The following is a 23,918-nucleotide window of genomic DNA, read 5'->3' on the forward strand; positions in this document are numbered from 1 at the left end:
TGGCTTAGCTGCATAAAAGGTCAACAGAAATAGGAAAGTGAATGTGAAAAGACCTGATGTTGATCTCAGTGCTGCAAACTGAGGCAAAGCTTGGTCCATGGGAGTTGAAAATGTTACTTAAATGTAAACCTATGTGCTTATCCTGAAACTTTCCCTGAGGCTGAATTGCTAATGTAATCCAATCGGTCCGATAACATTTGGAAAGTCTAGAAGAGATACATAATTAAATATTTTATCAACATTCAGGTGTGCGAATGGCTAAACCGAAAGATAGCCATCGGAAGTCTCAAGTGTGCTTGCTCTATGGGCAGGGTTGGTAGGTCATGGAGGACACATGAAATTATACATCTGGGCCAGAAGGTGAACCTTGATGTCAAACAAAAACATCAATCAATATATATATATAAAAAAACATTAAATATGTTGCACTGTACTTGTACCAGAACCATCATGAAAATACTGCCACCTCTACAGTAAAAAAAACCCAGTTGTTTCAGCCATCTCAGTTTTCTTTTTCAACTGTATTCTGAATGGGGTCCTGAGGTCACAATCCAACTGGCCACAGACCGAACCAAGAAAAAGAAAAGGCAGTCCAGGTAGGTGAGGTGAAAGAAACTGCTGCACAAACTGTCACCACAGTAACAGGGTCAGGGTGAGGTTAAGGGTAAGGAGCAGGGTCTGTTAGGTGTCTTTAGTGGTAGGCCCAAATTAGCTGGGGGCCCCACATAGGTTACTAGGGTTGCTCTGGCCCCAATTGATCCCACACTCTCTTGGGCTGAAACCTCGCCAGAAATTGCCTGTGTTAGCAATTCAGCCTCGGGGAAAGGGTTGCTAGTTAACTGCTCCAGGTGAAAAAACAGCAAGAATACAGCAAGAAGAGAGACACAAGCAAGAGGATCAGTGTTCACAGAGTATGTGAGCACAAAAGAACAAAAAACACATTGAAAAGTCGGAAACACATTATTCAGTGTGGCAGAAATATAGTTAAAGGAAGTGTACGTAAAATGTTCAGTTGGGCTTGAATTCTGCACTGAATGTAATTGTAAAATGTAAGTAAATACGGAAATATATGCTAGATCTATATGTTTCAATTTGATCAACATTGTTTTCTTATATTATTGTTTTAAACAAGACAACTTTTAAAATAGGTCTAGTGTATAACATTTAGCAGGATATATTGGCAGAAATGGAATATAATGTGCATAGGCATGTTTTCATTATACTCACCTGAATATAGGAATTGTTATATTTTCGTTTGTTTGTTTTTATCTACAGCTGCGGGTCGCTTTCCATGGAGTCCGCCATGTTGAACTGCCTTGCTTCTACAGTAGCCCTAGGACAACCAAATATGAAGTTTCGCAGCCACCATAGTTTCTCCTACACACTTCACAGCCCATTCTCATACCCAGGGTGTCAAATACAGATGTGATCAGTGTTCATTTAGTTGCAATTTGCGACTTCGCCACTAGATGCCACTAAATCCTACACACTGGAACTTTAAAGAAATAGTTTAACATTTTGTGAAATAAGCTTATTAGCTTTCTTACATAGAGTCACTTAAGATTGATGCCACTCTCATGTCTGCACGGTAAATACGAAGTTACAGACAGCACCTGCTTAGCTTAGCTTAGCTTAGCTTAGCATAAAGACAAAACAGGGAAACACCTGGTCTGGCTCTGTCAAAATGCTTTTTGGCAGGGGGCAGTGACTTCCTGGAATCTTGGCGTTACAATAACTCAATTGCTTTGGCTATTTCTTAATGATAGTGTTAGATCAATATTCCCTATTTGTTAAGGCTTACAAAACATTTTGGCTAACAGGCAAATATTCTATATACTACTTGAACATAGTAATATTTAAGACTGGATCTGTACTCAACACTTTGGTGAATGATCAGATTATTCAGTAATATAGCAGCTTTAACTGTAGCTGCACTGGTCTCTGGCTGAGCAAGACAAACACATTTAAAGAGAATCCTGAACCTGTTTTGGTTGAGACTTTATCTTGATGCTGCAAGGCAGGCCAGCACACTTCTTGGAGACGGTCTCATTTCTCTGCAGCCAACTATGCTAGGAAAAATTCCCCTGAGAGTGGCATATTTAGATAAATAGTCTAATGTAGGGCTTTTAGCTGAATCGTTTTTTGCAGTCTGGCTTTGTCTTTGCCTTTCATACACAATTTCTCTCCATCAACACCGACCTGCAAAGGCTTTCTCTCAACTTCCCAGCTACCTGCAAGAATGGATTTTCTGCACTAAATCAAAACCATGAGAGGCCAAACCTCCAATATTGCTATTATTCTTTTCCCATTTCTTTTTGTCTGTGTTGCTATTGTGTTAGTTTAGAATCCTTTGCTATAAATGTCAAGATGTTTTAACCAATAATCACAGATGTCAGCTGAAGCTTGTTTCCATTTATGTATTTGAAGTTTAAAGGCAAGTACAGGGTCTACATTAGGAAGAATTAAGACCTTTTGAAGAGATAAAGTTTATGTTATACAAGTTGCACGATGCACTGTATGCCATGATATCTTTCCACTTTCAGCAGATGAATGTTAAAACGTCCTTATACTCTCAAACTCATACATCATTCTGCAGTGAAGCTCAAACATCCAAATGTAGGAACAAGAAGAAAAACATTCTCCTGTTTTGTAAATGTATGAGTCGCTATAGTATACTAGTGAATTTAGAAGTAAGCTAATTGTGTAACTATTACAGTGGTATAATTGATATGTTATGTAATAATTCAGCACTGGTATTTGGAAGTGGAATCATACAGAGAAACAATGCACAAAAACTGCTGCAGGACTTTTTTTTTATATAAGTTAGTGAAAGAACTGAATACATTGAGATATGTACTTGCATTTGTTTTTATTTGTATATGCTTATTTTGATATTCTAGTCAGACATGATCTGAGGGAAAGAGTGTGTTGTGATTCCTTAACACCAACTTCTCTTTTACAATTGCATACTTTTAATTGCCACAATTCTCTCGAGGTAATTTCAAAGAATATTTTATTCATACACAGGATTATTATAGGAGGTTGTCAAATTATTTAGAGTGTTGCTGTAGCCAGTGATTGGTCCTAGTATTGCCACTTGTGATGGCAAGAACGTTTTTTGAATACTTAAAAAGTAGTTCACAGGCTAAATTAATGTAATTGTCATGAATGTTGGAAAGACAGGGGCAAGACAGTCTGTTTCATCAACATTTCACATGAAAGCTGTGGATGTAATGAGATGACGGCTGCTCTTTGAAACCTCCCAGCAGCCGTCCCGCTTTGATCTGCTCCTGGCCGTCTGCAGGAGTGATGTATTTCATCGGTGATAGCTTACCGCACACTTCAACCCTTCCTCTGAGCTCATCTAAAGAGGAAAGGGCCTGAAGAGTCTCACCTTTCCTCCTCTACCTATTCACCGCTCAAGGCCTTAAGGACTACATTACTCAAACCACTCAAGTACACTTCTGCATGAGCAGTTTAGCCAACTAATGCACACTATACAAGCCTATTGCTATTTCCCTAAACTTGCTTTTCAACTGAAGTGATATGCTAACATGTCTTTTTTTGTGACAGTGCATGTGGGTGGCACAGGGGGGGTGAGGAAACAGCTGCATCATTAAGCCAATAAATCAGTTCTCTTGGGTAAATCACCTAACTTGAACTGTTTGTTATACATTAAACAAGACTCAGTGTTTCCAGAACTCTGCTTTGAGCCAAAGGGATGTAGGGATGCAGCCGAGGGGTTAAGTTAGAGAAAGGCTTTCCGACACATTAAGTTATCCTACATGATCTTTGCCTGTGTCCTTTTGGGTTCATCTGGGATAAGCTAGCCTAGTCTCAGACTCTCATTGCTATTCTGGATCCAAACTTGACATTTCTCTCATTCGTTCCAAATGTGACCATATCTGATCCAGAAGGTCTGTAAGAGTCACAGCTGTACTGTCCTAGTCAAGTTGGTCGTTTGCTGAAATATAATCTCCCTTCCTCATTTTAGGAACGCAAATGAGCAATTTTGCACACAAATACGTACACTTTTTTTATATACACAAAGACCTTGTAATTCACTTGATAACCTTCACTTCACTTCACTTCACCTTCACTGTCCGTTCTTCCATCCCTGACCAAATCATGGCAATGTAGAAAAAAGTTTTTAATTTTTAAAGCGCTAGTTGCTTCTATTCTAATCTGTGGTTTGGATCAGAGGAAGATTATATCCTGACCTTTCTGTCTAGCTGAAATGACAACTGGCACTAGATCCTCCAGATTGTTGCTCATCCGTTGGCATTTTATTCATAAAAAAAAACATGTCATAGACCAGGCGTGTACATCAAACTGCTGGATGCTGACTTTCTTCCATACTGAGTACAAATGATCCTCATTTATCCATTTACACTTAAGCCTTGAATACAATTGTAGATTGAAAAATAGTCCTCTGATTACAAGAAGAGAAACATGATTTGTTTCTATTTCTATTTCACGAGCAACTTACTGGTCAGGTGTTTCACAAAGTGAGTCTGTTATACAGTCAGATCCTAAAATGCTGTAGGGTTTAGATATGGACAACACCTCATCTTCACTGTTCTTGACAATAGCATACATTTATCAGCTTTATCAGCATTTAAAACAAGCTTATGTTTGATGAGAAATCTTAAATTTGTAAGGCAGATTGTAAGTTTTCAGCAGGCAGATTAAGAGAAGAGCTGGTGGCAGGTAAAATGGTATCATCTGCATAAATTTGAACACTGCTGAGTGGTTGAGATTATATGTATGTGTATGGTGAACAGAAGTAGACCCAGAATAGACCCTACATAGGGGCTGTTATGGTTTGTTGTATTTTTAGTAACAATGTGCTATTCAATTTAATTATGACGGGTTTATGCATTTGTAACAAGTTGGTTAACTGTCTGGTGTACAGGGATTCTAGGTTAAGCTGTGACTCACAAATCAACCTACTAGACCATTTAACAATTTTATTTATAGAGAGGTTTCCAAACCATGACACCAAAGAAAAAGATCAAAAACTGATTCAATAAAAGCATGATAAAACAAGGTCATAATGGTTTTGTTGATGTGAAAATAGGACAGTTTCCTCAAACAAAACAAACGCTGGTGCCCCTTTTTGCACATGGCTTCACAGTTTTCTTCAAAGTTCAGTTTTGAGTCAATAAATGTCCCAAGATATTTGTAAGATTGCACACATTCCACTTTTTGACTCTTGATGGATGTGACTCCGAGTGTGGGCATGTTTTCTAAAATCAATTATCATGTCTGTAGTTTTAGATATGTTTTAATTGAACATACAACACAGAGTCATCGATGGCCGGGCTGTTGCATAGCCACCCCATGTTACAATTCATCTTGCAGTGTTAACAAAAGTATAAAATAATTAATTAAAAAATATATATATCCACCCTCTCGGATTCAAATCCACATTAAAGCTGAGTGGGTTCTTTCTTGGCCCATGCTACACCAAGTTTCATGAAGTAAACCTTTCTGTAATTTTTCTGTAATCCTGCTGACAGACAATCAAACAAATGGTACCAAGAGCATAACCTCCTTGGTGGAGGAAATCATGCTCAATAACTACTAAAAATGTGTTAAAAAAAAAAGAGTAACTGAAAATGGAATTTAGTCCTCAGTGAAAATAGAGTGGAATGACAAAAACATGAAATTCATCGTCATTGATTTGTTATCTCTGGCAGTGACTTATTCTATGCTGATGCCAAAGCTTATAAAACAATGCTGTCTATGCCACGCATACCAACCCAAGCCTGGAAAATTAAGCAAAACCAATACTGGATTCTGTAAACTCCCTTTAGTCATCTGGGGAAAGGGGAGAGAAGGTCCAAGAAAGCCATTACATTGTGTTGTCCTTTCAGTGATATATTTTTGAATCATTTTGTCTTTTCTCCTCTCAGAGGAAAATCTATTGTGACACCAACACTTTTCTGGCCTTTTGTTGTGAACAGAGGCAAGACATATTCATCGGAAAGATATTGCTTTTGAAAAGGAATGCATGGACGAGCAGACTTTAATTTACTTTTCACCCCGAGTGTGTGTGCTTTTGATTGGCTATGAGTCTGGACGATTACTGCCAAATGAAGATCAGGGTAAATTGATGTCTCTGTGCAGGGCAAAAGCAGAGTTTGTTTTGTTGTTGTTGCATTAGACATCAGGGATACAGTGTTCATCTCAGACCAGCGAGGGTGACTTTGACAGCACACCAGAGGGCTCTCAGAAGAAGTAGAGAAGAAATGAGAAAATGTGATGGAGGTAAAAAGAGAGAAAAGCCTAGAGAGGTGGCTGAGGGCAAGAAATGCAGACAGGAAAATCTGTGAATAGCAAAAACTGTACGGAGGAGTAAATATAAAGAGCTTTCCTCTGAGGCTCTTCATGTAGTCATCCCTGTCATACTCTGCAAAGCTTTGCTCGCCTGTCACAAAAACAAGGTTAGCAGTTTTTCAGGCTTAGTGGCCCCCTTTCTGAGGGAGATACAAAATGTTTTATTAAAACCTGTTTGGAAAATGTCATGTCTTGCTGCAAAAAGAGGAACAAAAGATAGATGAAAAATAACACCGGAGGGTGACAAGCCATGAGTGACGAGAAGTTCCAGTGCTGAAATTAATTCTAAACAACAGGTTCCTGCAGAAATGACCTGCGTTCACGAGACAGATCAGTCACCTTGATATTTTTCACGATGAGTGCACCCTGCTGCATTTTCCAGCGAGGTCTTGTTGAGTTTAGATCCAATCTGCCAGTCTGTTTATAAAAGAAAGTGCCCCAGTTCCATGGAAAAACAGCACAAGATGTCAAAAAGAGATGTGATCAGATAGCGGATATGGGGAATGGAAGATGAAACAGTGTTAAAATCTCGTCTGTCAAATGTCTGTGTGCAAAGGCTTTGGATTTACTTGTACTATTTGTAGCGGCAGCTGGCTTGTTGCTGCACAGCCAAGATTGCCTGCTCACGCTGAATTCCGCAAAAAGTTAATGCCCTCAGTATATACATTTAAATTCCTGCAACTGCTCTGAATTGACCCAGTTAAGTACCAGGGTATAGATTCGACATTTGGTGCCCCAATTTCTGAATTCACCAGATGTTTGGATGCTTCGCACCAGGGGACAGGTAGGAACAAGATCAAACTGGGAAGCTGTCAATTATTTGCACACAAGTCCACTTTCTGAGGAAATAATCCATCTGTCAAGGAAGAAAAGTTTGCTTCTGGAATATATAATGCACTTATGTAAGAAAATGTTTAACATTTCAAAGTACCTGTTTCCCTCAGGCTATAATTCTGTAATAATTGCAATCTAGACCTCCTCAGGGGCCAGGAACTCACACATGAATATGTATGTGGAGGCCTTTTTGGTCCGCACACCCACCAGACCATCCACCGACATGCTGAAGAATCTCTCTGGAGAGAGGCAACAGAGTGCAGCCGAACGCCCACAGAGTCTGCTATAGTCGAGGCGCTGTCTGTTTAGCCAGACGGAGCAGAAAGCCGAGAGTTCCTCCAGCAGAGAGTCAACCTTGTTATCCAGTGGCCGAAGATCCACTGCACAGCAACAGCAGCGGGCAAGTAACATCTAGTTATCCCCCTGAGGACTTGCACAAAAAAGGAGACACACAACACAAAACCCCAAGCCTCATCTCATTCGCTGGGTCAATATATATCGGGGGGCTAATATAACCCAGGCAGACAGCCCGGGGAAGGCTGGGGACCAGAGCGAGAAGCTTGTCCCAGAATTGGCAGTCCTGGTGGGGCCAAAGTTGCTGAGCACACGCACACACATACACACACACACACACCACACACACACTGCTGCAAAGGATTCACAAGCTGTGGAGGAGAATATGACGGGCATGAGAGATAGAGGGAGGATATTATGAAAGCTTTGTGGAGTAATATCAGGGAAAGGGTGCCCTATTCAATCACAGAGATCCAGAGGCTAAGTCTGTCATGTAATTAGATGCTCTTTCATTCTCGCTTCCCTCTGTCTCATCTTTTTTTCCCTGCTCTTGCATACTCAATGAAACGCACACTCGCCGTACAAAGCTGTATTTTCAAATAAAAGGCTGCACATTAATGAGAATCCCCTCCACTATTTGTATGAGCATTACGCTCACACATTAATGGGACCTCTGTTTCCTGGGTTGTGCATGGAGGGCAATGCCCCCCTCTGTGTAACGTGACAGGCGTGACTGTTGAAATGTCACCCAGATCACAGTGGGGAACACGCGCAGACATGGAGGGATGGGAAGAGATTTAGGGAAATGAGATGAGGATGCGGGAAAGAGGGGAAAAGATACCGAAGGGGGTTGTCAAGGGTCGTGTGGAATTGGAGGGGAGGATGGAAGAAGACGGGGGAGAGGTGTGGGGTCAGACAGTGGGATTATAAAGTGAGGAAAGGAGACACGGAGCGGGTGAGGCAGTTTCCAGGCAGAGAAGACCAAAGGGGAGGATGGGGTTGGGAGGTGAGAGGGGTTGATATAATGATATGTGAAGGATGGAGAGATTGAAAAGGGTGAAAGGCGGGAAGAAAAGGTAGCACTCTCTAATCCATATGCACGGTAATTGGCCAAGTAAGGCAATAAATTCATATCATGCCACAGTCTGATCTAAGCATGTGTCTTTATCTCAGTGTGAGAAATGCCGGATGTATCTAAGCCATCTAGTCTATCTGTAAAAAAGATGAGCTCCGTTGGGGTGATAAAAGCCGGAAAGCTGATTATTTCCCTCTGGGAGATAGCCGGCATTCTTTTACTGTAAAGAGGTGAGAAAGGAACTGTGCATGCTCGCCTGCGCGCACGGAAGCATTTGCCGGGAGTCTATTTCTGTGCATGTTGGTGTGTGAATGTGCAATGCAGGAGGCGTGTGAGAGTGTGGCCTCTACAGTCGTCTGATTTACCGTAGCAGGCCTTTTAGGCTTTGGGGGCAGGGGGGCTCCTCCATTCCCACTGCATGGTCCTCCCCTGCAGAAATGGACGTCTATTTCCGTGAAGATGCTGGGATAATAACAGTGGAGGTTCCGGGGAAATGGCTTTGGGTTATTTTTTTGCTTTTGTCTCACTGATCTCCAGCAGGCAGGTTTTCTGGAGGATAGCTGCCCTGTGTCTTGACTTCTTTGTGTGTCTCCCAGTGGTCTGCTTTGCCCTGCTGTTCAGAGATACTGTGCTATTGTATGTGTGTGAGCATGTGTGTGAGTAACTGCAAGCAGTGTTGAACAAGCTACTTGCTAAATATATTCAATTACTCGCTATATATTATATTATATTCAGTATTTTAAATTGAAAAAGTAATGACTTTAGTCACTGCTACAAGCAAATCCTTGGTAATCACGTCACATAGCCTAAGTTTGAACATCTCATGTTTTATCATTACATTTATAAGACAAGCGTGTAGGATTTCCCTACCACATCTAGTGGTGAAGTTGCAGATTGCAACCACTGATAATTAAAAATGGACATAGTCTCTGTGACGTCACCAGAGTTCTCTGAAGCGCTGTTGTGAATCTCAGTGTGGTGGCTCTGGCCATCGCCATCTTGGCAGTCCTAACTCCACCCACTCTGAGCTAACCCAAAAATGGGAAAATACGTGGAGCGTGGGTCGAGCTGAGGCGGACCGAATGAAGCCTAGATGCTGAGAACAGCTGCCTTTGGCGGCACCAACTTGTCACTCAGAGCGGCCATTCGCTTATTTATGCATAACTTTCAGCCATAATATATATAAAAACAAAATTAGCCATGGACAGCAAAACAGTTTTTTGTACCTAACTGTAAACGTTTTTTATTTTATTATGGGGCCTTAAGAAGATTGATTACTTCTGTAGCCAGCCTCAAGTGGCCGTTCAAGGAACTGCAGTTTTTGGCACTTCCGTGTAGCTCCATGGAAGGTGACCTGCGGCACCAGTAGATAAAAATGTCTCATTCTATTGTAACAAAACCACAATGACTCTTATTTTCAAGTGATTACACACTAATGAAAACATAGCTATGAATATTATAATTCCATTTCTTTTATTATATTTCATTCCATATTCCATATAAATAAAAAATAAATGAAAGGCGATTTAAAACTATATATATTGTTAGTGCCAAAGGTATTCCAAAGGAACTCCTCTAGCCATTTGGATTAAAAAAATAACATGTTATCAATTGTACTGGTATTGACTATTTAGTTTTTTAAATTGGTTTCTTTCCAATATTTTATATTTTTACATTTCACAAAATAATATGTCAATCTATCTGGATTAGGAAATACAGACAAGCTTGAGAAATAAGTTGAACATCTTGTTGGGATATCTTGCAAAGTGTAGGGAGGGGCGGGGTGGGGTCCACAAACCATGAGCCCACTATAGTTGTGGGGTCTCACAGCCTTGTGGGGACCAAAATGCTGGACCCCCTGTTTTAGTGTGTGCGTGTGTGTGCATGGCTCAGCACCCTATACTTGGTCTGTGCATGGACCAGAAACACCGACACGCTGAGCGATTACATCCTTGCACTATCTGGGAAGCAGCGGTAGCAGTTGTTCTCTGTCACCTAACTGCTAGACTCTGTCCTGCTGAGACTAAATAGAGGTGAGATTTCTTCCTGTGCTGGTTTATCCAGGTCACAGCTATGCAGTCTAGGTCTGACAGTCTCACTAATGCTGCCACAGTACTGCCGGGGAGGCAGACAGGGCAGAGGAACAAGACACACACATAAACAAAAACACTCACGGTAAAAAGTTTATCTCAACTTCCCTTGTTAAGGATTAGGGTCGTTCTGTCTCCCATCCCTCTTGTCTTTCCTTCACTTCTTCTCCTCTCTCAGAGGGTGGAGCAGCAACGCTCTGAGGCAGGCACGGCGGATAGTAAATTTAGTTTAAGTCTCCGTGGAGCAAAGAGACAGAGTATTCGTCTAATACCTTTCTACCTCTCTGTGTGCAAGGAAAAATACCAAGTCAGCACTTTCATAAATGCAATAGGGCAGGCCTTGACGACACTTTCCTGGAATAAGAACACTTCAGTGCTGAGGGATAAACACAGACCTTGAGTATTTAAAGGCAACATTCATACAGAAATAAAAGATAAGGTTTCCCTGAAAGAAAGGCAACATGCTTTGGCATTGCTTTATACTTGATTTAAAATCTGCTTCAAGCTACGGATACCAAGTCCCTAACCTCTGAATCCCAGAGAACCTTTGTGAGCATTACACATGCATATTAAGCTTTGTTCATACCCACAGAAATGTATTTTAAATTATAATAATATTCAGAAATGCACTGGCTTAATTCAGTGAAAAATAAATCAGTTTTAAAGCATACAGCACACGACTTCAATGAACCGCAGCAACAAGCCGACAGAAAAACATGGTGCAAAGCGGGGAAAAAGTTTGATCTCGCTTTGAAGCTGCTGACGGAAAAATTGAAGGGGAACACTGAGAACATTTGAGTTCAATTGGTTTAAAGAGAACACACTGCACCATATGATCTTTCCAATGTAATTCAAACTGATTGGGACAGTTTGTGTCTTTGTCATTTTAATCTTTTACTCAATCATGTCTCTACATTAATCTTTTTCTACGCCATGTATCAAAGCTGGCCAACTTGATGGACAAAAGAGGGGATAACCAACCATGTAACCAATTACAGAATGATGGATGCATTTTTTACAATGTCCATTTCCCTTGGATTACTCATTGCCTGTAATGGATGCATTTCAAATTGTAAGAAAGTATTTGAGTTAAAAAGGGACCCCCACCAACTTTACACATCAAGATCAGTTAAAGGTCCTGCGTGTAACATTTATTAGGAGGATCTATTGGCAGAAATGTAATGTAATATTAACAGGTATGTTTTCATTGGTGTATAATCACTTGAAAATTAGAATTGCCGTTACCTTAGAATGAGCTGTTTTTATCTACAGAGGGAGTGGGTCCTTATCCATGGAGTCGGCCATGTTGAACCGCCATGTTTCTACGATAGCCAAGATTGGACAAACCAAACACTGGCTCTAGGTAGGGCCATCCAAGTATCACGGCATCATGGTTTTGCATACATGCTTGAAAGTTTAGCTTAGCCTAGCATAAGAATTGGGATAAGGGGAAAGAAATGAGTAGAACTCTGCCTGTAAAAACCTGTCTTGTTAATGTCTTCTGCGGTTAAGTCTGAGAAAATTACCTTGATAATGTCATTACCTCGACTTGGGCTTGGGTACATACTAATTTATGACAGAAAGCCTACGGGCTCCATCTTGCCGATCTGAAACGCAAGTATCAAACGCAAAACGCAAGTAGCTTTGTGGGCGGATCTCGGGCGCTGTTGCTATTATGCCGGCGGGATAAATGACTCTTGTCACATCTAACATGGGTTGGTCTGAAGTAGCTACATTAGTCATATGTGTGGTTTGGACATAACGTGCAATAAACCAATCAGAGCGTCATCTCACATTCCCTTTAAAAGCAGGCGCGCTTGTTCCATGGCGGATTGCTATTATAACGGCGGATTTGCCAGGCACACGCCAGGAGCGGTTCACAGCCGAAGAGACTGACGTTCTCGTCAGGGCCGTAAAATACAGAAAAGTGACATTATTGACATGAAATAAATGTAACACAGCCATACAATAAATCAAAACAATGTAACGTAGCTTCGCAGGAAGAAGACCCTGGCCCCGGGAGCAGTGCACACGGGCCAAGCAGTGTGCAAGGGCCAGCTGAGGAGGGAGCAGCGCAAACACCAAGGTGCAGAGGATCCAGACCCGCTACACGCCGGAGGACCACCCGTTCCTGCTGCAAACCGGGTTTGACATGCTGGAGCGGGAGCTGTCCGGGATGCGGCAAAGTATTAATGCCCGTCCTGACCGGGTGGCGATGCTGCTGCTGCCTCTCGGGCGCATCCCCTCAAGTCTGCACCCTTAAAATAGCATCTGAATAAGCGCCACTGACTTTAGACTAGGTTTTTCCTGGTCTGTGGCGAAATTGTTTTCTGAAACAGCAAAATAAGACCTGGGAATGTTTGCGCTGGAGCACGCCTCCTCTTTTCGCTGAACCGCCCCCCGGAGCGCAAGTTCATTCCCTAATTTAAGGACGTGCGTTGGTGGAGGGAAAATTCCAATGTGCGTCGAGCGCAAAATAGGAATTATACAAGCACCAGTGTACAAAGTCAATTGCGCTGAGTGCAAGATAGAGCCCTATGTTTCAAACTAGGGACAAAGATTTTGAAAGACGTTGGAATTCACCAGACTAGGAGGATCTAAAAGATGGTATTATTGCATTATAGGAAATGTAGGATCTAATGATTTTGGGACGTGGCCCATTCTACTGCAGTACTCCTTTAAGCTAAAGTAGCTTGAAAATACAGATTAAACAAATGTGCACATAGCCTGAACCAAAACAATAGTAGCTCAGAATGACAGTAATTGCTATTTGCTAGCTCCATCTTTGCTGACAATGAAACATGTAAACATGTCTTGATTAAGAGAGAAAAGATGAAGAGAAATATATCTCTATTTTAATCTCATCTCGCCAACCCTTTATACACAATATGAAGTCACATCTGTTGAGAAAGTTGTTTTCAGAGTGTTTTGACAGTCCAGGTAAAGATTGGGGAGTCCTTTTCAAAGAAATCTTTGAAAGGGATTTCTAAAGGATGCATATTTTAGAGCTTTGTCATTATTTTCAAGCTGTTTGTATGTTTGCTATAAATGTCGTGTCTTAATTTTAACTGTCAAGAATAGCTTTCAGATATCTAGCCTATTATTTTATCTTCAAGTCAGTCTGAAGTCATTTATTACACTGGCATTAATCAGACGTGAAAATTCCAATTATTTCCAGTGCATGATAACTTTTTTGCCTTTTCTACATTGTTTGAAGTTCTTGACACTTCTAGTAAGGCTTTACTGATGTTAATCTTAATCAATCTTAACAGAACTGCTTTTTCTGAGACAAAGATTATTTTAATTTCTGCTGTTGCTGCAGTGGGTAAATGCTTTTAGACAGTGGGCTACCTATCACACTGTGTCAGCTGTAGCAATACCGGTATGTAACGGCATAGTATGATTAGAAATACCACTGTTGAGACTGATAGATAGATAGATAGATAGATAGATAGATAGATAGATAGATAGATAGATAGATAGATAGATAGATAGATAGATAGATAGATAGATAGATAGATAGATAGATAGATAGATAGATAGATAGATAGATAGATAGATATACTTTATTGATCCCAAGCTGGGAAATTGCAGTTCTAATGCATAGCCTAAATTAAGCAAATCAACTCCTTTTTTTTCAAATTTATATTTTTTTGTTGTTGTTTTTTTTACCTTTAGTGGTCAATTTAACAGATGAATGTACATGGTGTTCATCAACATTTTTGTTCTTTAGACTGCAGCTAGATTTGACTCTTGCTGTGAAGGAAATTGCAGGAAAAGCAAATGTTTTAAAGCAACTAAGTGGAGAGCAGACAGAGTGATGATGAAAACGCTTCACAATTTCCATCCACTGGCAACATAAGCATATATATGTATGCTCTTTATGTGTCAAAACTGAAGTAAGGCTGTTGAGGTCAGAGTTCGCCTCTGTCACAAACCTGTAATTCACGTTTGCCGCTTTTTCATTAACTGTAACCACACTGTCCTCTTAACCTTAAAGTCCAACTGAAATTAAATTGCTTTGGTTTTTTACCGCTACAGCAGCAGCAACAGCTACTTCTCAGTAAATCAATTGTCCTGTGTTCTTTGCACCATTTCAACCCTGCCTACACTATTTCCTATCGTCCCTACTTTTGGCCACACCGCTCAAATCAATTTAACCACACATTTTTGTTGCCTAATGCTAACCAAACGATAACCATCCTTTCCTTACCATAGGCTACTACCATTTGCCATCTGCAGCAGAAACCGAGACTTGAAAGAACTTTGGCATTGGCTGTTAAAAATGTCTGGAAATAAACACTGTAATCAAGGCTTATTGTAGAACTGACCATATTGATATTATTGTATGGCGAGGGGGTTAAGATATATTTATATATAGCCATATTTCTCATCTTACAATAGGTGCAATAATACAGAGTCAATAACAGTTGTGAAGTGGGAGGAGCTATTCTGGGTACCACTGGTTCCCAAAGTACAAGTTAATTTTTCCCATAGACGATGTTCATGACTCACAGTTGGAGCAACTTGAAAGGACATGAAATTCTCATAGTTACATCAACAGTACAAAAGAGGAACAACTTCTCTGTAGAGTATTTTTAAAGGTACATGACTGTGGACATAAAAACTTAGAGGTAGTAGTTAACCACAACTGCCAAATTGCATTTTGGATTACAGTGTCGAGGAAACTGATAGTATAATCTGCAGCTTAAATCAATTCAGTTTTAAATTTTGGGCACATTTTGGATAAATCCACCAACACATTTTGTTCTGAATTACATCAACAAAGCGTTTGGATTTGCTAATGCTCATATTTGCGCCTCTCATTGACTTTTTTACCATCTGCTTAGGCATGGGTACTGTAGTATTTTCACCTGACTTCTTCATTTCAAAGGTCACCAGAGCATCAACTTTATCAATGTAATAACTCCACTCACGTTCATTTTGCAATTATTTTAGGAAACAACCTTGGAGTAACACCTCGTTGCTGACTTTTTGGTTGAATGTCTACCTAGGGAAGTATGCCATTTGATTTAGTTGAATTAGTTTAGCATTGTTTGACCTTGCAGGCGCATACACACACCATGTTGGTCCATGCCTCGCCATGCCATATGGCTGTAAATGATCAAAGATCCTATATTTGACTTTGAGATTTCTCCAGAGGAAAGCAGCGCTGCATTGGAGAGGAATTCACATTAAAAAGTCTCCAGCTGAATCTAATTGCTCCCCAGCTCCTCTCATTTCTTTAAGATGGAGCTCCTGCCATGCTGCGCATGTGTGGGTATGTGTGTGTGTCTGCAAAAAAGGGAATCAGAGGGGGGGGGAAGAGAGAGAAGCCCTGAGGAATATTGGTCCTATGGTATGGTGGATATTACATCCCTTAATAAAAGGCTGATGCCACAGGCACAGAGGGGCTGGGCAGAAAAAGTGGAAAGAGAGGAAACAGACGAGCAGACGGCAAAACATTCTTCACTTTTAAGATGACTGTCTGCTAGATAAAGACCTGCCTAATAAAATAAGGAAGTAAAAGCTGATGACAACATCAGAGATCGAAATGAAGTCGCTGATGGTAAAATGATTAATTAATTGATTGTGGAACAAACAGGTTCATAGATAAGACATAGAGTTTCTAATAAAAGGAATGCTGTTATTTATCCCACCAAGGGGCAGAGATGAATCAGAATCATAACAGGGACAGAGTTGAGATAATTAATTCCATCATCTTGCAAGTGAAATAGTGCTGGCCCCTGCTTATTGCAAACGTTGGACCAAGTTCTAATGAGTTTTCTTGTTTTCTTTTTTTCCCCTTTTCTTTTAGCATTGACATAACCATTTTTCCAAACCAGGGCGTAGGAACATATGAGGCACAGTGTTTTCATATGGGAATGAATCATTTGATTTTAGAGGAACGCAAAACCACTCCAGTGCGCAGAGAGACTGGTGTTACAGGAGTTTGATCAGTTTTTTCAAATGGATTGCATCTGTGTGTTCTCTTTTAACAAAAAAAAAGGCTTTGCAGGTCTTTTTGCAGAAAGCCAGTTTAGTTGGAAAATTACAGGAACACTGAAAAGAAATTAGCATTCTAGGTATGAACCTTAGGTTGTATTTCTTCAAACAGCTAGCAGGAAATGATCAATGCACGTTTGATCATCTTACTGGCAAGTCTGGTTTCTAATTGTTTGCTAGGAGTACAAACACTAAAACGTCTATCAATCAGTCATCAAACAGAATAAATTAGAATCAGAAATCAGAAATACTTCATTATTATAGTAAGAAGGCGAGAAGAGGCAACTGTAACAGGCAACATGCACTATCTGCACATGCACACTCAGTTAAAATAATAAATATCCCTCATGACTCACACACTGTGTTAACTATGACATTTTTATCCAGTTAGTTTAGTCTGTTGAGTTAAGCTAAAAAGTAACTTAACACCAGGCTGAAAAGTAGTGTTTTGCTGTCTGTTTCACCTCTGACCACACCCAGCATCACAAGGGTGTGGAGTAATCCTATACTACAGCAAGGTGATGAGTTAAACCACTGGAGGTCATTGCAGAACAGAGAAAGACCAAATCAATGAGCGAAAAACAGATGAAGCACTGAAGTTGCACTTGTGTAGGCTGACAAGGCATCAGCTGTTTGTAATACTGCTCTTTGTGGACACATTTTATAATGCCTGACAAGGTGTCCATTAACAGGAATTAATGGGCGACATGGAGGTTGCACTGGAACTACTTTGTTTCCTACATCAAGAATTAATGGACACCCAGCAGCATCAGAATCGAGTACTGACACAGACCATGGTATAAAACATGGTAACATTTATATCAGCTGCAGTTAGAATCTGGAATCAATAGAGCTTATCTCTACAACCACAGTAAGGATTTCCATGAAATTTTGAGAGGATGAAGATAATGATTTTGTTGATCCCCCTGTCTTTTCCTATATCACCACCAAGAGGCTGACATCTGTGGTTCCTTACTCAATAACTATTGTACATTCATATTCAGGAGGATCAGGATGAATTATGATGACTGTTGATCTTTCATTTTCATCTAGTGCTATAATCAGGTCAAATTATTAATTTGTCCACTACTTTTGTTTATGGCCAAATACCCACAAACCTAATGACCTCAGCCTCAGCTGTACATTGTGTTTAGCTGATTAGCGCATGTTAGCATGCTAACACTCAACCAAGATATCAGTTTACATTTTCTTTTAGTCTGATGTTTTCTTTTAAATACAGTAAAGCACATTGACATTGCTCAAAGTGTATGAATTTTGCTATATAAATATATTTTTCTAAATTTGCCGTAGTGGATGCTGGAAAAAAATGCAGCGACAGTTGAAACAAAATCAAAGTGGAGTGGTGGGTAGCGAGAAAGCCGGTGAATCACAGAAATAAAACGTAAAACGGAAGTGCTGCAACACATGATTTGGTGTGAATACAGCCTTAAGGCCTTTACACACCAGAGGCGAGACGAATAAACGGCATGAAAAAGCCAAATACTCGCCTGTGAATTTGTCACATAAAAGCTATTCATGCCAGCAGCGATGCAAATTCAAATTTAAAATTGAACAAGAAAAATTATTAAAATATAAAATAAAATCCACTTAGACCAAGTAGGACAGGACATACTCACACAAGCAAACTAATCGAGGCAGCGGTAGACCAGCAACTCCAAATGAGTTTGAAGAGAGCATAGATGGATATAACAGCTTCAGTTTCCCGTCAGTAAATCCCACATAGCAGTGTGCGCAGATCCATCATCCCTAGTCACTTTTGTCACATTATCTTTATCATTTTTACATCATATAATACGGGGTGATGAGGAACATACACAATCAACCAGTCCGCCATGAGTTTTGATGTGACATCTGTTCCACACACTGTGATTGGTTGTGCCTTTATTGTGTGTGAAAGCTCAGATTTCAATTTATCCCTCAATTTAAAAAAAGGATTATGTAACTTTCTCAAACAACAGTTTGAAAAAATATATATTGACATGCAAATAAATCGCTTCAAAAAATGGCCCCAGTGTGTAAAGGCTCAAACTCTCAAAGTGAAAGGCTGAGCTGTGATATATTCATTAACCTTATAACAGCGAAACATGAGTATTTATAATACATTATGAATTTGCAGTGTTTGAAAACACTCAACTCAAAGCAGGCCAGCTTGTGTGAAGAGATAAAGCTTGTCCTTTAATTAATCCGCATTTCCCAATAACTGACACACGAAAGTCAGATCTCAAGTTTTTTATCAATGACACCCTCAATGAAAATCACTGACCCTCCATAATTATTAGGTAATTAGATTTTGAGAAATGATTTCAAATATGACATATGTTGTAGAAATGTTTTTGCTTGCTATAATCCAAACCTATTGTTCAGAATGTAATGAGGCAGAACTGCAGGTAACACAAACACACAAACATGCAGCAGATAAAAGAAGAAACACACCGATGAGGATCCTGTGTGTCGAGCCTGCCAAGTGCTCACCCGTAATTAGGTGGTGATGTAGTGGCTTTTGTTCTCTCTGATTAATTATCAGCAGCTTTCAAAGTGTATAGAAACAGCCAATTAACTTTATCCAGGTTCTCATTCAATTACTCAGATGCTACATGCGAAAGGTCAGCATAGGTTGGGCCTGGTTTGGTAGGAGTCAGAAAGAAAGAACAAGAAAGGCACTTTCCAGGCCTGTGAAAGGGCACCAGGCAATTTGTTAATCCACTTATCATCACGCCGTGCCGTTTTTCCCATTTTCCACTCAATCTGGCTGTTACATCAATAATGGAGCGCTTGGGAAAAAAAGCAAAGGCGGCGCGGTGTTATATGCACAGTACAGGAATACATCCAGTTAAGTGACACGCTGTCAGGCCTTGTTTTTTTTTTTTTTTGAAGTGAACTTAAAAGCCATTTTGTCCGCCTTGAACTAAATTGTTTTTCTGTGGCCATCAATTCTACACGTCCCACACTTTTGAAAACAACAATTAATACTGTAGAGAAAAGCAAGAACACCAAGTAAAGGGACTTTTAATTGTATTCAGTTAATTTTGTGTCCTGTCAGAAACCATTAGGCTGCAGAGACCTCTGATTGACTGGAGGAGAGAGTCTTCGGTTTCAGCTGCAGAGTTAATTAGATAGATTTAGTGGAGGAAGGTGATTGTGGCAGACCAAGATGATCAGACCGCTGTCAGGGTCAGTGGTGGTGTTATTTACGGAGAAATGTGCATGCGTTGGGATGTCTGCGAGTGTGTGTGTGGCCGCACAGTGCACCGGGCCCCTCATTACCTCCTCTCTCCAATCACAGGGTGGATTTATGGCCGCCACAGGGAGGCTGTGAAAGCACCATAGTGAGGTAGTTAGGTGCTCCAACACATCCACAGCCGTACACATCACCTTTATGGTCACTCCTGTCCTATTCTTACATCAGAGCCAGCCTTACTGGGACTCAAAATGCTTGAGAGCAAACATCAAACGGCTTTAATTAAAGTATCCCAGCCGGAGTCGAAGCTGGAATAATTTGAGGACTATTTTTATTTCTGTTACATTTTCTGCAGTGGAAGCATGACAAGAGGTTGAGTTGAGAGAGAGAGCTGGTATTTCAGGGATTATACACGGCAGCAGAGCTGAATGTGCTGCATTGTAAATAGAAAAGGAATAGACACGGTGGAATCTCCCTTGATAGTCAAGGACTTTAGAGCACTTTGCCGCTGTGTGTTACTTATAGAGGGTCTAAAAATAAAGATACAGACGTTGTCCAATACCAGCGGCGAGGTACCTTGCAGGTAAATAAAAGCACTTTGAGTAAATAGACCTTATTGAACCGGTTCGATTAGGCTGAAATTGGCTTATAAGGTTTAGTCGAGAGGAAGTCCTCCTAAGCCACGTGGTCATCAATTACAGTGTGTGCACAATAATTGTGCCATATTGATCTCTTTGCCTCATCTACTCTGCTATCGTCCCTAAGTCTTTTCTGATGCAACACTGCCCCCACCCCCCACTCTCTGGCATCAGACTGGTTGAATTACTCAGCCCACGCTGTGACATTGCTGTGCCATTTCACACAATAATTTGTCTCCGCTGATGAGCCATCCAGCAACCACGCTCTGCACAAAGACTGGGATGCAGAGGAGGATGGATGCAGGTAGGAATCTGGGTCCCCCAAAGAATATTACTTGGGGTCTGTATTGGGAATGATTCCAATGAGTTTGATGCAATCAGGTATAAAGATTTAGGAAAAAGAGAGCACTGGTATTGCATCAGTACTTGGTATCCGTAGACACCCTCAACCCTGAGTCGAGATATTGGAATTTGTATTGGAAAGGAAAAATGCTCAGTACAATCTAAGTGTGTATACCTGCTTTGGGTCGCTAGATTAAATTATTTAATCAGTTTCAGCAGGACAGCTCTGCACAAAATACATTTACAATTTAAAATACAGTGGTGGAAAAAGTATTCAGATTCTTTACTTAAGTATAAGTGACAATACCACACTGTAAAAATACTTTGTTGCTTAAAGATCTTTGTAGTGCAAGGTGGCCTTGTCGAATTCTTAATTTCAAACATTTTGTTTTCAGATGCAGCCGTCCCCACAGATTACGAGATCAAAAAGGACCGTTTGACGATCTTACAAGCACTTTGATTGAAGCATGCAGAACCCTTCATCCTGAGACGTCTAGTGTAAGAAAAATTAGGACACTGCAGTATAAGAGTAAGATACGAAGTGAGATCCCACAGAGCTCTAAAAGAAAGGTGGTTACCATATTTGCTCAATAACGATATCATTTTTAGTGCCTGCTTTCAGTCCGTGGCTACACATTTGTCTCTCCAAGGCTTTTATCCTGTGTGGTGAAAGTTATACATTAGTATTCAAACGGTTCCCACAAATCTCCCTCTCACACACAAGGAATGATCGAGTGATCCACAAGAATATTCTAAAATCACCTACTCAGCATCTTAGTTATCGGCCGTGCCACCTGGTACATGTCAGAAAGCCAGAGGGAGACGGAGAGAGAGAGAGAGAGAGAGAGAGAGAGAGAGAGAAAGAGGGCCCCAGTCGTCAGATAAAAAAGTAAGGAATGGCCAGCGCTGAATGGATTTTCAACACTTTATTATGAAGACATATCTCCTCTTTTCCATTCACGCCCCACATGCACTGACACACTGCTCTCTCCACACACTATCCTCCCCATGGCGTTATCTCTCTCACCCTTTATTACTCTCACAAAAAGCGTTCAGCACAGAGCCTTGCAGATGTTCTCTCTCCCACAGGCGGATCAACCACATTCTCACATTTCAGCAAACTGGTCTTATTATCATATTGGGTGTAATTGAATTAAGGAGCAGTTTAAACTGGGTATATTTGTGCAATCAAATAAGCACAATCAAAACTAAACTGCTTTTGACGCTTCATAATTGAGTTTTTGCTCTGCAAACATGTTCCTTGATGTTGTTAGCCTCTTTATGTGGTACAGCTTAGTTTTGTCTGGAAAGAGGCAATGTGCAAAGCCCATTTTGGTATCCACCTGCCGAGATCTGAGTCCTGCTTGGTTTTTTAGTTTTTTCATGGATAGACTGCCAGGAGCATGATGTAAAACCGGGCATACATTTGCCTATAAAACCTCTCGGCTGAATAAAGTACAGTCTCCTTACAACTGAAAAGGATTTATGTCAACAGTCACAAAAGCATCCAGAACAAATAGAGGTGTTAGATCTAAAGCTCTTTTAAATGCCGTAAAAACTGGACAAAGTGTGGCCAAAAAACGCTTCTGCTGAGGAAAATATAATTAACAAGCGCTGTATCGTCTTTTTGAAACGACTAAAACCTCCTTTTGTTGAAATCGCACTTAATCAACATATAGTTGTTGCCCCCACCGTGCTGTAGCAGCATTGTTAAGTTGCTTGTTGAAAATGCAGTGTGGTTTTTCAATATTGCTGACTCGGCTTAGATGGGCAATGGCCACTAATGAGGTCGGCAGGAGAGGTCTTCCTGTTTGTTAATTTAGATCTTTTTTTCTTTTTCATTTATAGCAGTTTGGATTTGGATGAAAAGAAAGCGTATTGATTGTAGTGTTTATTATATCTACATTAGGAGCTGACGATGAGTGGGAAACTACAGCAGGAGTGACCATGCCCCGTCTACTTCAGTTTAAAAACCTTTGGTTATGTGCCTTGCTCAGCTCTTATTATTCCATTACAGAGGCCGTCTTTACTCTGTGGCATTGACTAATGGATAGCCTTTGCTGCTCTGCAAAGTGTAGGCTGTTGTATGATGTGCTTCAGCAGGCCTAGAAATGAAAAAGGTAAAGAACTCACAAAGGAAGCCCTGTGAAATCATGTTCGATGAGCCCCAGCTACAACCCCGCAGACTGGATCTGAGAGCATTTGAATGCAGCATCCATGCCACAAATTGGTCCTGTGTGTTTATGTTATTTGATACCAGTGGAGAGCTGCTATCTAGCAGGCACTGTCTTTTGATTCATCTCTGCGCCAGCACACCTGCTGAAGGCTGTGAATTGTCAGCCTTCGTGGCTCGGCATGGATCTTCGAACAGTATTTGTTCTTGTCTGCTAAGATATTGTAATCATGGGAAAGTAGCCTATCTCAGTGGTGCAACAGTTGACTTGACCCCCCTTTCTAATAGGGGAAAGAGCCAGCCTGACAGCAGTGAATGCCCTATTACTTCTGCTTTATTTGTACAACATTGCCCCCTAATGTTTTTTTCTGGTGCAACTCCTCCAGGCCTCGGGGGGGTTGTCAGAGGACAATGCTGCATCACAACAGAGTGCAGTAATTTATCACTACCTGCCCCCGGCATATTGACCACGGATACACATCACCTGTATTACTCTGTCACATCTACTTTGAGGAAAACACTGGGGAACTATGGATGTTCACACACACACACACACACACACACACACAAACATACACACACACACACACACACACACACACACACACACACACACACACAAACATACACACACACACACACACACACACACACACACACACACACACACACACACACACACACACACACACACATTTCCAAACTGGAGGGAGATATGCAGATCCAAGACAGGTATGTGAACCATGCCAGAGGGTATGCAAAATGGAGAGAGGAGTGAGAAGCTGAATTTGGAAGAAGAATGCGACGTATAAATCGTGCTGTCCACAAGTAACTGGTATGGTACTTTAGTGATAAATGAATAAATGGTTCAGCTTAGCAGTTACGACCAATATATCAGTTTTTTAATTAAATAAATCCAGTCCTA

At 40.7% G+C, this 23,918-nt stretch overlaps 1 long non-coding RNA gene across 1 annotated transcript in view; it reads right to left on the reverse strand.

Annotated features, from left to right (window-relative positions):
• The window catches only part of LOC127357624 (uncharacterized), a 340,815-nt gene extending 317,131 nt beyond the window's left edge, over positions 1-23,684 (reverse strand). Inside the window, exon 1 of the long non-coding RNA XR_007882287.1 lies at positions 23,552-23,684. This is a non-coding gene — a long non-coding RNA (uncharacterized LOC127357624). The remainder of the gene's footprint in view (positions 1-23,551) is intronic.
• Positions 23,685-23,918: the final 234 nt, after the last annotated feature.

The sequence above is a fragment of the Dicentrarchus labrax genome, unplaced genomic scaffold, assembly GCF_905237075.1.
Source record: "Dicentrarchus labrax unplaced genomic scaffold, dlabrax2021, whole genome shotgun sequence".
NCBI lineage: Eukaryota > Metazoa > Chordata > Actinopteri > Moronidae > Dicentrarchus > Dicentrarchus labrax.